Genomic DNA, 13,847 nt, shown 5'->3' with positions numbered 1-13,847 from the left:
GCTCACTGCTTCTGTGCCAGGCACTGTCCTAGATGCTGGGGCAAGGCTCTCTGCCTTCATGAAGCTGACATTGAATGCATAATGGGAAAGACAGCCAATACACAAGAAAACAGAGAATAATTTCTGGAAGGATGAAAGTGTACGTGATGTGTGCCTCACACATTTGCCCTCAAATCTAGTAGGATATGCTTATTCTTTGTTGTTCCATTAATGAGATAAAGATAGACTGTATTTCAATAAAAGGAAGAAATTTCTCCCAATAGAGCATGAACTCTGTCAAAAAGTAGTGAATTCTATCATTGGAAACGTGAAAAACAAAACCTGCGAGGCCATCTTTCAGGGCTGTTGTGGGGAATTGCTAAGTATGAGTTAAAAATGGATCAGTGGTCCCAAGAGCTTTGGATTTCCTAGACCAGTACAATTGAAAACATGGCAGGTGGCAACACAGGATCACCAAGTTTTTATATTCCTAAGTACATTAATAGAAACCCTACTATTATTAACGTCTTCTCATTAAAGAAATGTCATTTTTTAGGGACTTACAAAAAAAGAATGACACAATATCAGAATAAAAAGTTCTGTAAGTAAATTTGGTTATATTAAAATTTCATAACATTGGCCTTACTTTTCTAATTTTGCAACAGACCATCAAAAATCTCACCTTCAGCCTGAAATAGTCCAGAGCCTGGAATTTGAAAACAGAACCAGATGACCTTGAAATTCTTCCTAATAGTTTTCCAATGATTATGCACTACCAAAATGTAGTACATTTGTTTAAGCGTGGGGTTTTGGAGCTGATGTCTGTGAATTTAAAGCCACGGCTCAAACCAGCCACAGGAAAGCTATTTAACTTTCAGTTTCGACCCCTGTGACAATGGGAATAATAACATTACTGACTTGTGGTGCTATGAGAATTCACTGAGGGGCACCTGGGGGGCTCAGTTGGTTGAGCATCTGACTCTTGGTTTCGGCTCAGGTTATGATCTCAGGGTCATGAGATCGAGCCTGGCGAGCACAATAAACACACTCCGCACTGGGCGTGGAGCCTGCTTCGGATTCTCTCTCCCCCTCTCCCTCTGCCCCTTCCTCCCACCTCTCACCCCTACTTGCACATGCACACTCTGTCTCTCTTAAAAAAATTTTTTTAAAAAGAAAGAAAAGAAACAGATTGCCTTCTTTAGCATGTAATACTTGAAACCCTGGCCCCTATTGCCAGGGAAGTAGACAAGCATCACAGCTGGTTCCTAAAAGGATGGTTTTCTCTTCCTCCTCCACATTATTCATTTCCCTAAGCTCCTCCTTCTGCCGTCTGCTGCCTACCTTCTCTAGCACCTACTGGCTTCTCCAGTGAATGCCTGACCCCTTACTACTTTTTTTTCTTGCCTCTTGGAGCCTCTTCCCTATCCTTTATTTTTTTCTTTTTCTGCTTTATTTTAGTTTGTCGAGTTTGTGGTGGTTGGTGGAGCCTCCTACATTTTCTCTCCCACCTGCCTGCTTGCTCCCCAGTCTACTAGTGGTACGGCTTCCCCTCAGCTCTTCCCCACCCTGCCTGCTGCCATCCCCAGCCTGGCCAACAGGGTTAGCAAGCTTCCAGAGTAAATCAACAACTCTTGCTTCATTTCTTTGGCAGGCAATGGAACATGTCTGAACGCTGAGGAAATGTAGGTTCTTAGGTCTGTGAGTTCAAGTCGGAAAGCTAAGTAACACGCAAGATGACTTACGTTTGAAAGCTGAGCCACCAGTCAACCCTCCGAGGCTCATGCTTTGTGACAATGCCCTGCAGTGTCTACTCAAAAGGATGCGTTGTTCTAACAATAGCTAATGCTTCTCTTGTTTGGTGAGGAAGTGATACTGCGTTGTTATTAACAGTGATCGGATTTAAGTCCTGGACAGGTGCTGAGCACCCTAGAATTCAAGAACTCGATTCGTCAGCAGCAGTAAATTTAGACAAAAAGGTGCTGAAATAAGGTCTTCCTACACGGGTCTTAACCGAGAGACGTCAGTGGAGTGTCTAGGATTTGGCATTTGCGTAAATTAAAATGTGCTGAATAAGTCCTGCATTACTTTTCATTAATGCCTATGCCAGTCCCACATTTAGGACTTATTAGTTCAAAATGTGGCTGGGCATGCTAGAAGAATAAAAGCGTGGTGTGGTATAATTCTTGAACACAGTCCAATGGATAAAAAACTGGTCCCCAAGTTAGGACATTCAGGCTCATGTTGAGATTTCTTATTATAGACATGGGTTATGTATAACTGATTCTCAGGATTTTAATAGATAAGTGGAAGTTTCTCCCTGTCTGAGATACTGCTATAGTTTTTATTCATGCCCTCTAATTTTCTTTTTCTGCTAAATTTTCTCCATAAAAAGTAGGTCACATGTGACCTTGTGGGATACTGTAAGACCTTTTGCTTTCATCCTTAGTGAAATGGGAGCCAGTGGAGTGTTGGGAGCAAAGGGGAGAGAGGATCCGCCTTACCTTTTAAACAGGATCTCTCTCATTCCTGTGTGGGGAATCAGAGCAAAAAAGGAAGACTATTTAATAGGCAATGGCAATAATAGACCCTTTATATGTAAATAAATTGATGTCCTATGATATTAAAAAGTTTCCATTTTAAGTCAACTCTTCTGTCCCAAAGTACCAACAACGGACAAGTAGTTTTTGGCGATCAGCGAAGCCGTGCATCCTCACCCAGTTATGAGTTATCAATGCCACATAAGCTGTGCACCCTCACCCAGTTATGAGTTATCAATGCCACATCGTTATATAACATATTTGATTCATAAAATTAGTATGTGCACAAATCTTTTAAATTCTGAATTCTCCCTCTCTCTCTTTTAAAAGATTTTATTTATTTGACAGAGAGAGAGACAGCAAGAGAGGGAACACAGGCAGGGGGAGTGGGAGAGGGAGAAGCAGGCTTCCCGCGGAGCAGGGAGCCCGATGCGGGGCTCGATCCCAGGACCCTGGGATCATGACCTGAGCCGAAGGCAGACCTTTAACGACTGAGCCACCCAGGTGCCTCCTAAATTCTCTTTTATAGAGAAGTTCTAATACTAGAAAAATATCCTATGAATAAATAGGCTCATTATTTATGTGCAACAAAACTTAGGAATAAGCACATTTATCACAGCTAGTTTGTGATGGCAGAAAACTGGAAACAGTATAAATATTCAATTAAGAACATTTTGACAGACACCCAGAATTGACAAATTGAAGGCAATCAAAATGTTATTGTAGAAGAATACCTAGTAATCCAGAAAGCTGCCCTCAATGTTTGGCTAAGTGAGAAAAATTTCTTAAATAGGGTATAGAACAATATGTAGACAGTGTATTTGCAGAGGGAAACAAGAGATATTTAAATGTTAATGGTAGTTTTTCTCTGTGTGATGGCATTACAATGGTTCTTTTATTTTTTGAATTATTTCAATTTTCTAAAATGTCTACAGTGAATGTTTATTACATTTGTAATAAATGTAAAATGAAAAAAAGTAATGCATATATTAAACCCAGTTCTGTATATACCAGTGTTTCTCAACTGTAGGGAGTGGCTGGAGTTCCAAAGATGTTTTCAAAGTGGTCCATGACTACCACTATGAGAATTTTTAGTGTGGTGTTTTTATTAAGATGACAACCTTAACATAATGATATAGACATAGTCTGGATCATCTGGATGATCATGGTATCTTAGAGATGACCAGTGCCCATATTTGCATTAAGTTTTATGTCTGCATGGTTGACAAGTGCTACCACTCTAATTCTCACAGACTAATGAGAAAAGAAACAGAGTCAAATGTAACAGGTGATATATTTGCAGCTGGTAAAGGCCACAACCCACTGCACAAATTAGGGTTTGCAGAATTTCCAATAGAGAAAGTCCTGGGGAATACCAGGCATGCCAAACTCAAAAAAACTTGTGTCATGGGGCGCCTGGGTGGCTCAGTCGTTAGGCGTCTGCCTTCAGCTCAGGTCACGATCCCGGGGTCCTGGGATCGAGCCCCGCATCGGGCTCCCTGCTCAGTGGGAAGCCTGCTTCTCCTTCTGCCACTCCCCCTGCTTGTGTTCCCTCTCTCACTGTGTCTCTGTCAAATAAAAAAAAAAGAAAAAGAAGAAGAACTTGTGTCAGCATTCATTATCCAATTCACAAAGTGATCAGTGATTAAACTGTAGCAAAGAGTATCATCAGTCACACTAAATTAACCAGTGTTTTATAGCGGTTGTTTTTAGTTTTTATTGTATTTAATGTTTTGGCCTATGTGAAAGCAATAAGCACAGGGATTTTGTGCCTATTTATTTTATTTTCTGGTGCCAATTTTAAATTCAGTTTTATTTCTTTTATTTTTGTTTTTATTTATTTTTATTTATTTTTATATTTTATTATTATTTTATTTATTTTATTTATTTCAGTTTTATTCCTGAACTCTTATCCATAGCAGAGACACTGAGGATGCCATTAGCATCAATATCAAAGGTGACTTCAATAGAAGGAGCACCACGGGGGGCAGGAGGTATGCCTATGAGTTTAAACTTGCCAAGTAGGTTGTTGTTTGTTTTTTTTTTTAAGATTTTATTTATTTATTTGACAGAGAGAGATAGCGAGAGCAGGAACACAAGCAGGGGGAGTGGGAGAGGGAGAAGCAGGCTTCCTGCCAAGCAGGGAGCCCGATGCGGGGCTCAATCCCAGGACCCTGGGATCATGACCTGAGCCGAAGGCAGACGCTTAACGACTAAGCCACCCAGGCACCCCAAGTAGGTTGTTATCCATGGTTATGGCATGCTCACCTTCATAAACCTGAACGAGCACACCAGGCTGGTTGTCAGAGTAGGTAGGGAAGGTCTGCATCTGTTTGGTAGGAATGGTAGTATTGCACTTGGTGAGGACAGTCATGACTCCTCCAGCAGTTTCAAAGCCAAGAGAAAGAGGAGTGACATCCAACAGCAGGGAATCCTGAACATTTTCAGATTTGTCTCCAGAAGGGATGGCTGTCTGGACAGCCGCACCATAAGCAACAGCCTCATCAGGGCTGATGCTCTTGTTCGGTTCCTTTCCATTGAAGAAGTCTTGCAGAAGATTCTGAATCTTGGGGATATGGATAGAACCACCCACCAGGACAATATCATTGATCTGACACTTGTGTAGCTTGGCATCCCAAAGGGCTTTCTCTATAAGGTCCAGGGTGCCACAGAACAAGTCAGCATTTAATTCTTCAAATCGGGGACAAGTCATAGAGGTATGGAAGTCAATTCCTTCATACAGAGCATCAATCTCAATACTGGCCTGGTTGCTGGAAGACAATGTATGCTTAGCACACTCGTAAGCAGTCTGGAGGTGATGGACTGCCCTCTTGTTCTTGTGGATGTCCTTCTTATGTTTGCACTTGAACTTCACAATAAAATGGTTGACCATTCGGTTGTCAAAGTCTTCTACACCTAAGTGGGTGTCTCCAGCTGTAGATTTGACCTTAAATATCCCATTTCAATGGTGGGGATTGAGACATCAGAAGTGCCACCTCCTATGTCAAAGATGAGCACATTCCTTTCAGCTCCAACCTTTCTGTCTAAGCCTCTGTGATTTCCTTCATCTTTGTCAAAACCACAGAGGACATCTCTTCTTTCCCTTGTATTTTACTCAGACCTTGGGCCTGCCAGCATCATTCCCCACCATGAAGAGCCAATGCTTCATATCAGATTGGACAAGAGCATCATCGACTTTATGTCCGATCAGGCATTTGACATCAAAAACTGTGTTGGTGGGGTTCACTGCAACTTCATTCTTTGCAGCATTGTTGATCAATCGTTTGATGTCAGTAAAAGTGACAACTTGGGGTGGTTCAGTTTCCCTGATCGTTGGCAATTATTTCCACTTTCCCGTGCTGGAAGACACCCACACAATAGGAGGTGGTGCCAAGATCAATGCCAACTGCAGGTCCCTTAGATGTAGCTGCTTCCATGTGGGCCTTGTGCAGCTTGCAAAGAAAACAGCAATCTGGAGAGCTAGCGTGTCGTTCAATGAGATCCTGTGCCTACTGAGTTTTGTGTTGTATTCACTTAAGTAGCATACTGTGAAAAATATTAAATTGAAGTCTAGAAAAATCTTTGTCTTTTTTGAAGTGTCTGCACACTGCCCAGGTTTGAGAAGCACTGTTCTAGAACAAAAAAATGCTCCCCCCACATGAACACGGTACCTTTAGAAGCTACATAAGCTCAGGACGCTAAGCTGTCACTTCATCTTATGCACTGATGCTCCTAACAGCATGTCACAAACAGAGAAAGGGATCCAGTTCCACAAGTTGGGTGCTGTATTATTTGGAACCTCAAATACATTTTTTTTACTCACAGAAATTACATTAAAAACCATGTTAGGATCCCAGATCAGTTGACCAAAGCCCTTCTTTTTATTTTTTTAAAGATTTTATTTCTTTGAGAGAGAGAGAAAAAAAGAAAGAGCATGAGAGAGATCACGAGCAGGAGGGAGAGGTAGACGGAGAAGCAAACTCCCGTTGAGCAGGAAGCCCGATGCGGGGCTCGATCCCAGAAACCTGGGATCACGACCTGAGCCAAAGGCAGAAGCTTAACCAAATGAGCCACCCAGGCGCCCGATCAAAGCCTTTTTAATATAAAATGTTCCTGGGCCAGGAAGAATGATGTGTCCTGGAGTACATTTTAAAAGACAAGTTTTCCTTTCCTTTTTCATTAGACCAGGAAACATTTTATAGCAGAGGTTTGGGGCTACCTGTCCTTATCTTCTGCTTCATTCTAGCTCTACCTCTTCCCCAAATCTAGCAATTCTTCTCTCTAAAAGTATTTCCTGCTGCAAAACAAGTGCGCTTATACATAGAATTGCCCAAAGTTTACAAACAGCTCCACCGGGCCTATCTTCCTGACTCCTCATATCACAGCAGCCTGATAAATAAGCATTAAAATTCTCATTTTGTAGATAGCAAAACTGAGTTTCAGAGAGGTTAAGTGGTGTTCCCATGGTCAAACAGCTAGTAACAAAATAGGCCTGAAGTATAAGTGTTTGATTCCAATTCCCTGAGTTTTTCCCTCCAATCTCTGATAATAACAACTATTTTTCTTTCCCAGATCATTAGGAGGGAAAAATGTTTAATTAACAAAAATTGTTTCAAATGGCTAATAACCACTTAACTCTCTGAGATATCTGCATTTTCAAAGCAGAGTGCCAAGCTGCCTAAATCTATAACATGGAGAACTGCAGGAAAGGTGTATTTGTTTCCTAGGGTTGCAAATTACCACAAACTCTGTGGTTTAAAGTAACAGAAATGCATTCTCTCACTGCTCTGAAAGGTAGGGGTCTGAAATCAAGGTGTTGGCAGGGTTGGTTTCTTCTGGAGGCTCCAGGGGACAGTCCCCTTCTAAGCCGGCCATCCTTGTTGTGTCTTGGCTCGTAGGCACAGCACTCCAATCCCTGCCACCATGTTTCTCCCCCTCTCCTCCCCTTGCCTCTCCTCTCCTCTTCTCAGGACACTTGTCATTGGACTTGGAGCTCACCCTAGTCCAGAATGATCTTACCCTGAGATCTTCAACTTAATTATATTTACAAAGACCCTTTTACCAAATAAAGTCCCATTCACAGGTACTGGATGGATTTATCTTTGGGGGAGGGGCACAGTTCAAAGCACTACACAAGGGCAATTGCAAAGTGAACTTTCTCGTTCATGGAATACCGAGTATCCCACCCATTATCTCCTAGCCAGAAACAAACATCCTATATCTGGAAATTTCCTCCAGGCTCTGGATTCCACCTCTAGTCATTGGTTTCCCATGTTTCTGTATTCTGCCTAAAACGGGAGTTTCCCTCTTCTTTGCCCATTCATATGATCACCTCCACTGAGACGGCTGCCTGGCTTTCACTGATTTCTCTACCTGGCCTGGTCTTCCATTCTCCTTAGCATTTACTAAAGCCCACTGAGTCCAGGCTTCCAGGAAAGCTCATTCCCTACCCCCTCTCATCCTCAACTACCATTTATCTTGGACCAGAATGCGAACACTGGGGAGACATGATTGGTTGGTCTTAGAGGTGAAGGCAGCCTGACCCTGCCTGGGAGTCAGTGTCTCTCATTAGTTCCTGACAGGTGATGCTTTTCATTGCTTCTTCCTCTTGCCCCTGCCCTCACATCAGCATTGACTCCTGTGGCCCAGAAATCCCAGGGCATTTTCCACACCCCACTGCAGGTAGGGGAGCCCTGGGCTAAGGCTCCCGTGTCTACTATCCCATAGCAGTGGGGGGACAAGGTGGTACTGGCCATACTCAAGAAAAAAAAAAAATGACCAATATTTGTAAGAAAAGAAAGGCTTCCTTCTGCTTCAGACCCTGTTCTCTGTGACAGACGGTGCTCCTTAAAATACACCCTCCACTTAAATCAACTGAGCCACCCAGGCATATGCTAAGTGAAATAAGTCAATCAGAAAAAGACAATTATCATATGGTTTCACTCATATATGGAATATAAGGAAACCACAGAGGATCATAGGGACAGGGAGGGAAAACTGAAGGGGAAGAAATAAGAGATGGAGACAAACAATGAGAGACTCGGGACTCCAGGAAACAAACTGAGGGTTGCTGAAGGGGTGGTGGGTGGGAGATGGGGCAACTGGGTGATGGGCATTAAGGAGGGCACGTAATGTGATGAGCACTAGGTGTTACACTCAACTAATGAATCAATGAACATCACATCAAAAACTTATGACTGGGTGTTATATTCAAACAATGAATCATGGAACACTACATCAAAAACCAATGATGTAATGTACAGTGATTAACATAACATAATAAAAAATAAATAAATAAAACAAAAACTTATGATTTGTTATATGTTGGCTAATTGAATTTAAATAAATAAATTATATAATTATATATATATACGTATATACAATTTGTATATTATATACAATTTATATATATAAATATATATAATATATATCATATAATTATATAATTTATAATTTAACATATAAGATAATTATATATTATATACAATTCTATATAACATATAAAATAATATATATAGTTATATATATTATATATTATATAAATATATATCTCCTCCCCTGACCACCCAAATGAGAAACACCCCTAATAGTGGTTAAACATGCACCCCTCTAAGCCCGATTCTAGGCCACTATAACAGAACCTCTGGGAAAGGACCCAGAACTCTGTTTTTTAGCAAGTTTCCCAGTGGTCCTCCCACAGGCTAGATTCTGAGAACCATCTCCCAGTATAATCACAAGTAAACAGCACAGCCGTGCTTCTCAGCATGAAATTAGGCAAAGCTGTTCCCTCACAGAGCCCTTCCTGCAGCACAACACTGCCCATAGGTTCGCATCGGACCCTCACAGCCCCAGAATCACCTTTCCTCCTCCATCCTTCCCACCTGGGCAGGAACCAGCCCACTGTCTTCTCTCTTTCTGCTTCGTGTTTGGGGAATGTATCTCCCATCCCTACTACTGGGCCATTGCCAGTGCTCCCAAGGGTCTCCTTACAGTCTGAATTCTGGAAAGAACATTGAGATTCGGGTGCCTTTCCCCACCAGCTCTCATTGTCCAAGGTATTAAGAAGCACAGAGAGAAAAAAAGCACAGCAAGAGACCCCCCCAAAGCTTTCCCCAGGAGGGCGTGTGCCTGCTTGAGTCTGACTTGAGTTCTGCAGGAGGCTGGCCTGGGCTGCCCCCAGTGGGATCGGGTGAGTTTCAAAGTCACTCGTGAACAGTGCAAGCGCAAGTAGTTGGTGTTAAGTTCATTTCTGCCCTAAGATTTCCTGTAAGCTTTCCGAATCCACCACCACCGTTAACACATCTTTAGTTATGTGGCAAACGTGGCATCTGAAAAGCTCAAGTAGCAGAAGTTTGAGTACAAAACCCTAAAGAGCTGGATTCCCAAAAGAGCTGGATTCAGCTCACCAACCAGCATGTGGTTACCAAGCACTTATTATGTGCGAAAAAAAATATTTTACCTGTGTGTTGTATGGCTAGATGTGTGTGTGTGTGTGTGTGTGTGTTGTGATAAAAAATAATTCTGCAAGGCCCGACTGCTGGGTAGTTCTCGACCTTGGATATTTAGCTTTTCCAAGGCCTGCTGGCTAGATTCTGGTTAGTGGGATGTGTCATCAAAGGGTGGAATCGCGAATATATTTTTCATTCCTATCTACCCTTACCTGCTCACACACTATTTAAAATAGAGCTTCACACAAAGTGAGTTATTAACAGTAGCAAAAGTTTGGCATGCACAAAAAAGTTTACCAAAAACTCCCAAGATCACTGTACAGTACTGTACAGAGAGCAAGTGTTCTGGGCCTCTGAGGTGGGGACTGGCCACTTGGCATTTGTGTTTTGGGGCAGGGTACAGGGTGGGGGGGGGGGTCTAAGCGTAGAGCAGGTGATTTGCAAGAGGAATGTGATTTCTCTTTTGGTCACAGACCATGCTGCTTGAAATATCAATCTTTATAATTTCATAACCACTAAGTATTTGTATCTAAGGTGCTATATAAAGATAATTTGTTATAAAGTAAGTACTTAAGTATATTTTTGTTTATGTTATTTGGGATCTGCTTATTAAAGCTGTTCTTGAAACCCTACTCTTGTCAACATTTACCCTGCGGCCAGGTCTAGAGTACTGTACTAGCTATATATTCAATTCTTAAATGTGGGTTGGAATAAAAATTATTCTAGAAATTTAGTACAATCCACAAAATAAATATACTTTTAATACAGTTCAGAAAATGAGTTCCTTGCGATAACTGGGTGATGGGCATTAAGGAGGGCATGTGATGTGATCAGCACTGGGCGTTATACGCAACTAAGGAATCATTGAACACTACAGCCAAAAACTAATGATGTATTAGATGCTGGCTAGTTGAATTTAAATTAAAAAAAAAAAAAAGTAATTCTTTGGGATACATCAAATACATTGATTTTGAATCTACCAATTCCTTTCTAAATGTAATACAAACAAATCGTTAGAGGTTAAATGTTGCAAAAATGGAAAAAAGCCAACCTGGTAGTTAAATGGAAGGCAGGGTCTAGGAAATCTGAATTATATGACACTAGGCAGATGCTTACCACATTGCCGTATCAGCTTCTCCATAGGAAGCTGTAGAAAAAAAACCCATATAACCCCTGCAAGACTGTATCACAGCTCTCATTTCCTTTTCTACATGCCAGGATAAAAGCACTTCCCTGAATTCTGAGCAGTTCTTTCTTCTGAAGAAAACCAGTTATGATCTCATAAATGTATTGTAAAAATTAAGCAATAGCTGGATGCAATCTATTTTTTTTTTAAAGATTTTATTTATTTATTTATTTGAGAGAGAAAGAGAGAGAGCACATGAGAGGGGGGAGGGTCAGAGGGAGAAGCAGACTCCCTGCCGAGCAGGGAGCCCGATGCGGGACTCGATCCTGGGACTCCAGGATCATGACCTGAGCCGAAGGCAGTCGCCCAACCAACTGAGCCACCCAGGCACCCTGGATGCAATCTATTTTGCAATAAAAGGTGGCATACCAGTATGTTTAATATGCCAAGATTCACTCTACCACTTTGTAACAGGCTTGGCAAATTTGGATGTGAGTGTTTCCACGTATACTCAATGTAAAAAAAAAGATAGTATTATCTGATTTTCTCAGATAAAGCCATTGCTCCAAATGTTATTAAATTCTGGCAGATATTTCTTGGTCTGTTCTCATTTCTTTCTCAGGCTTCAAATGTGCTTATCAAAGGCATAAACCTTTAGTCCAGTCTTCACTGACCACTCAGCCTTCACAGGCATTAAGGATTTTGATGGGAGACCAGGGAGAGCTGTTTGAGGTTTACAGCAATTTGAAAGAAATGTTTCTGTCCCCTCTTTTTGTTAATGTTTACAAATGACTCAAGAGAGAAACAGGTCTTAGTGCTCTGCTTCTAGTAAACCCTTGGCTTTAACATAAGCTGTCTGTGAACACTTTAAAAGACACATTTTACAGTTTTAGAGGCTACTTCCTTGAATGGCGTGGCTATAAATTACCAGTGGAAATAATAGCACTTTAATCCCTTCCACTTTATGCTTTATTCCCATCATTTTATGTTTCAGAAAACTAGACAAGTAGCTGATGATTTCTCTGAAATAAAAATCACAGTATTTCCTTTGGAAACTAGCTATACAATTAGGTGCTGGGGGATTCAGCAACAAATATCCAAAAACTGGGTCCCATGACCTTCGCTGTCTAATAAAGGTGACAGAAACCTCTAAAACTGACCCTAAAACCCCAAAGTCTGAGCTCCTGGAGCATGGGACTGAGACTCTACTGTCCCCCAGTGGCAGAAAAACATTCCGTGGCTCTGTTCCTCATCAACTCTTCTGGGCGGACTACTTGGTAAGGTAGCCATAGACTCCCGGAGGGGTGGGGACGTGGAAGGAGGCACGAAAAGAGATAAAGCCCAACACGCAGAAACACAACACAGCAAGAGCTCCCTCTTAGCATCCTCAGCATAACCAGATTTACATGAAACCAGGTCTGAAGCTAATGCAGTCAGGAGTTAATGGTAGTACACACTTATTTAAAAACAAGACAAAACAGGCGCCTGGGTGGCTCAGTTGGTTAAGCGACTGCCTTTGGCTCAGGTCATGATTCTGGAGTCCTGGGATCGAGTCCCACATCGGGCTCCCTGCTCAGCGGGGGGTCTGCTTCTCCCTCTGACCCTTCCCCTCTCATGCTCTCTGTCTCCCATTCTCTCTCTCAGATAAATAAATAAAATCTTTAAAAAAAAAAATAAATAAATAAATAAATAAATAAATAAATAAAAACAAGACAAAACAGGCGCCTGGGTGGCTCAGTTGGTTAAGCGACTGCCTTCGGCTCAGGTCATGATCCTGGAGTCCCGGGATCGAGTCCCGCATCAGGCTCCCTGCTCAGCAGGGAGTCTGCTCCTCCCTCTCATGCTCTCTGTCTCTCATTCTCTCTCTCGCAAATAAATACAATCTTAAAAAAAAAAAAAAAAAAATTAAAAAAAAAAAACAAAACAAGACAAAACAAAACAAAACTGCATCTTTCCTTATACAGTAGCAGCCACTCAACTACAAAGACCTCAGTGGAAATGAAACTTGGATTTTTCATGAGAAACAAAGAAAGTAATGATTTAAAAATTTTTAAACAGTCGCTTTATCGAAGTCCTCAAGAAGAATTCCAAGAACACTCAGGCAAAAACCCCATCTTTAAAAAGTCTACATTCAAATAGTAGTAAGAACGGGAAAAATACAATATTTTGATTGTTCATGAGAATGAAAGCACTCTTGGGGGGTGCGGGGATGGGTTAGCCTGGTGATGGGTATTAAAGAGGGCACGTTCTGCATGGAGCACTGGGTGTTATACGCAAACAATGAATCACGGAGCACTACATCAAAAACTAATGATGTGGGGCGCCTGGGTGGCTCAGTCGTTAAGCGTCTGCCTTCGGCTCAGGTCATGATCCCAGGGTCCTGGGATCGAGCCCCACATCGGGCTCCTCGCTCCGCGGGAAGCCTGCTTCTCCCTCTCACACTCCCCTTGCTTGTGTTCCCTCTCTTGCTGTCTCTCTCTGTGTCAAATAAATAAATAAAAATCTAAAAAAAAAAAAAAAACTAATGATTTAATGTATGGGTGACTAACATAACACAGTATAATAAAATTTTTAAAAATGTATTTAAAAAAGTAAAAGTAAAAAAAAAGTTTATCAGTAGTCACTGAGGTTGTATGATCTATCATATTATATTGTGTCTGGGAAAACATTCATCAATATAAAATCATAACATTAAAATTTTTCCTCTTATCTAAAAAAAATTAAAAAAAGAATGAAAGCATTCTTGCTGCCAGGAAC

General features: G+C 41.5%; 1 protein-coding gene and 1 pseudogene across 1 annotated transcript in view; both read right to left on the bottom strand.

Moving 5' to 3' along the window:
• The window catches only part of RCAN2 (regulator of calcineurin 2), a 265,901-nt gene that overhangs the window by 167,392 nt on the left and 84,662 nt on the right, over positions 1-13,847 (bottom strand). The window lies entirely within an intron of this gene.
• Positions 4,027-6,169, bottom strand: LOC144378985 (heat shock cognate 71 kDa protein-like; annotated as a pseudogene).

The sequence above is a fragment of the Halichoerus grypus genome, chromosome 9, assembly GCF_964656455.1.
Source record: "Halichoerus grypus chromosome 9, mHalGry1.hap1.1, whole genome shotgun sequence".
Taxonomy (NCBI): domain Eukaryota; kingdom Metazoa; phylum Chordata; class Mammalia; order Carnivora; family Phocidae; genus Halichoerus; species Halichoerus grypus.
Note: the sequence above shows the minus strand (reverse complement) of the source record. Positions and strands in the feature narration are given on the sequence as shown.